Here is a 3955-nt window from a genome sequence, read left to right on the forward strand (position 1 = left end):
GCGAATCGCCATTTTTATGAGACGGTATGACTTGGCTATGGTCTAGCACCATAGTAAGAACTAGAAGATAAAAGATAATGAAATGGTTCTGATTGCTTAACCCTTGCTTGAAAGTAGAACATGTGCTACCTAGGATGGTTAGCTAATGAATTAATTATGACTACTAATTAAACTTGATCATAAGGACGCACTTCTAGTAATGTTTTTCGCAAACAAAAAGAAAACAACAAACCCATATTGCCTATCATATCCTTGAGAGTCGGAAAACTATTCCTACTAGTCGAGTAAGTCTTGCGAGTACATTGTGTACTCAGAATTTATTTTACCCCTCTTGCAGGTGCAGCTTGAGGAGTAGCTCTTGTGTGGTTTTATTCCGCTATTTAATTATCGCACTCTGAACTTTGGTATTGTAATAAATAATTTTCAAGAACTCTTATTGTATGAAATGGACTAAGTATTATAAGCTCGTACTCATTATTAAATTCTGGATGTAAAACATGGATTGTTTCGAGTTCTCTCTTGGGGTGGATTCGACGGAACTATCCGATGTAGCTAACTTTCGGGGTGCTTAGTGTCTAGTGAAAGACAAGCGTCTCCGAAAGCGTGTTATTTAGGACGGTTCTGCCACACTAGCGCGCGGACATTCGAGCAAAAGAGTGTGGCCGAATGCCACCTTTGTCACGCACGCCCACGAAAAGCGACGCGCCTTCTCCCTAGCCCCTTCCTCTCTCTCCGCAACTGCGAGTCCAAAAGCCCGTGCGTACACAGGAAATGCCCCGCTCGCCACTCCTTCCCCTGACCCCCTCCTCTATTTCTAGGCAGGTGGGAGGCGAGAGCCGACATAAGGACAAGCACGCCCCATCCGTAGGATCCTAGGTGCGCTGCGTGCCTCAGCCACCGGCCCACGGCTCGTCGCGCCCCATCTCCCGACGCCCGGGTCGTGCCCCCCAGGACTCTCTACCTTTGAAACATTAGACACTTAGATGCAACACAAGACTGAAGCAGATGAAACATTTAGAACATACAATTACAATATGTGTGTGAAACATATGCAACATTCAGATAAAACATTTGTAAAATATGCAACATGAAAACACTTATTCCTACAATATTTCAAACATACTCTTGCAACATACTCGCTCTGTCCATAAATAACTGTTGTTTTTCTTTCGTGCCGAAAGTTTGACTAGATTTATAGAAAACATGTCAATATTTTTATCTCTAAATAAATTTATTATAAAAATAGATTAAACGATCTATCTAATGATATTAATTATGTACCATAAATATTAATATTTTTATATAAAATTAGTCAAAGTTATTTCTCGGTAAACGAAAATGGCAGTTATTTAGGGACGAAGGGAGTATGTGTGAAACATGTGTACCATCCATATCAAAAACACTTGTGATATAAGTCTAAAATAGATAAAACATTTTAAACAAATGCTTACAACATGCCTCTAAAACACTTGCAACATATGCAACATCCTAATCTACTTTTGCAACATCCATAAAAAACACCTACATCATGTCTCTGATACATCTGAAACACTTAGAAACATAAAATTTCAACATATGGGAGGGGAGGTCGGGGCCGGTTGATTCCAACCTCGGGGCGCGAGCACCATCAGCATGGCCCGCGCTCATGGGTGCCCTCGGGTCTGCCGGGGACCGACCTGAAGCGTGCGACGGCTCCACAAGCACCAGCAGAGGCGTGCGGTACGTCCGATGGCACGAGAGCGAGTGGTGTGGATGGGATTGCGGGAGCAAGGAGCGAGAGCCACGGGTGGGCACGTGCGACGGGCAGGAGCGAGAAGCGAACAACATAAGGTGGGGTGTGTGCGGGGAGATGGCTGCGACGATAAATGCAGCGTGGAGTGGACGGACAGCCGCACGGCGCCGTAAAACGTGCGATGGCCAAGGAAGTGGGTTGATATTTTTGAGAGAAAAATATGAATGACGTAAAGAGAGGAGGCAGGCCTTGGTGGGCCGCGTAGGCCAGAAAGACAACATCCAATTAGACGGGCGCCCGCCCGGAGCATTAGAGACGAACAGATTGCAATTCGATTCAAAGGATATTTCGCACTTTGATCGACCTGCTATCATGAGTGTTGACGGATGCCCGCCCTGTTCGCTTGGCTTATAAGTCGTACTTTTTCAGCCAACGAATAGTATTTTTCTCTCACAACAAATCAGTCAACAGTATTTTCAGCCATGACTTATCAACCAAGGGAACATGGCAAATGATGGATTTGATTGGATTCGTACAGAACCCAATTCAAATAAGATTTTTTATTATATTTTAATTTGAATTTTACTACGAAATGATATAAAATGGATGTCTCGAATTCAAATTTACATTTGGGTATCTACTTAATTTTGATAACTAATAACATATAAATTAGCTTAAAATTAATATTATGTTCTTAACATATTTATTAATAAATATTTTAATAATCAATAAAAGTATAGATAAATATTTGAATACACATAAATATTTATCTACAAATAAACTTAAACACACAAAAAAATAAAAATAAAATATATATAAATAAACTAAAGTACTTAACATTAATATGATTAGTCATGTTAAAGTTAGTTAAACTTAAACGTTACATATCATTAATTGTAGTATTAAATTATCAAAAATCATAAATATATGCTTTTAGTAGTTTTAAATTATCATATTATAAGTTTTAAAATTATCATAAATTAAACCTGACCTTTATCCCTTTATGATTAGTCATATTAGGCATAGGGATAACTTTTAAATAGTTTGAACAAGTTATATTAGAATAATTATGATTTACATTATTAATTAAGTATAAAAATTAGATGGTACTTTGTTATCTGCGGATACGGGTAACGATGGATATTTCATTTTTTTAAATACAAATATGGAATTGGATGAAGAATAATCATAAGAAATGGATTCAAATACATCCATTTAGCTTTTTGTAGTGGGAAAATACCCGATATCCGATTCTCGATTCTGAATTACCCGAACCCGGACCCAAAGTACCTGAACCCAAAATCCCCGATCATAATTTCGGATAGTAGCTGCTCAGGTAGTTCGAGTAATGTTTTACGGTACCCGAACTACAGGAAATATCTCAAATATTTGCAATTCTATCCCTAATATGAAGACATGATTTGATTTGATTGAAGGACTATTGTTTATATATTACGTTAAAATGCTACTAGTATTCTGTAAAAATTGTTGGTTTTGTCAAATTCGGAATATCGGGTAATACTCAAATCCGAATTATCGGGTACCTAAATTTCAAACAATGTTCTTTTAAAGTTCTTTTAAACTAAAATCAGGTATCAATTTTTAATACATAAATTTCCAATTACCAAAATTGTTGGGTTACCGAATGCCAACCCCAGTCATCATCCCATGCAGTCGCTTCAGTTGCGTTGCGTCGGAGTTGGGTAGGTCACTGGCCAGCAAGAGCGAGTTTAAGTCCGGCGAGCACCTCAAGCTCAAGGTCGAGCGCACACGCCAGATAGCATGTGGCCGAACTCCTGCTTTTTAGGCCGTATCTTATATCGGCACGGCGTAAAAAAAATATATATCTTGATTAAAAAGCAGCCACTTAAGTTCAAAAGAAACATGCTATTCATTGAAAAAACGTTATGTTCATTCGGTAAGTTTTACATTTCGAAAACCAGAGCTATAAGAAACATCAATGGTACAATACAATCAGTACATAATCAGAAGACAATAGAAACATTGCTGATGATTGGTCTTGTTGGTTGTTGCCTACTATTATATCCCAACACTAGATACTAAAATAACAAAAAAAAAGGCATATAGCCATGCTATGGAAACTGTAATGCTATAGTACGTAATAAAACCCTTGATTTGCGCTTTCGGGGATAACTTGCCAGGCTCTCCTCGTATAACATAGGGACCAAGGGCATTATTTCAGTATGCAATGAATTTCTTCTC

This window comes from Miscanthus floridulus, chromosome 17 (genome assembly GCF_019320115.1).
Source record: "Miscanthus floridulus cultivar M001 chromosome 17, ASM1932011v1, whole genome shotgun sequence".
NCBI lineage: Eukaryota > Viridiplantae > Streptophyta > Magnoliopsida > Poales > Poaceae > Miscanthus > Miscanthus floridulus.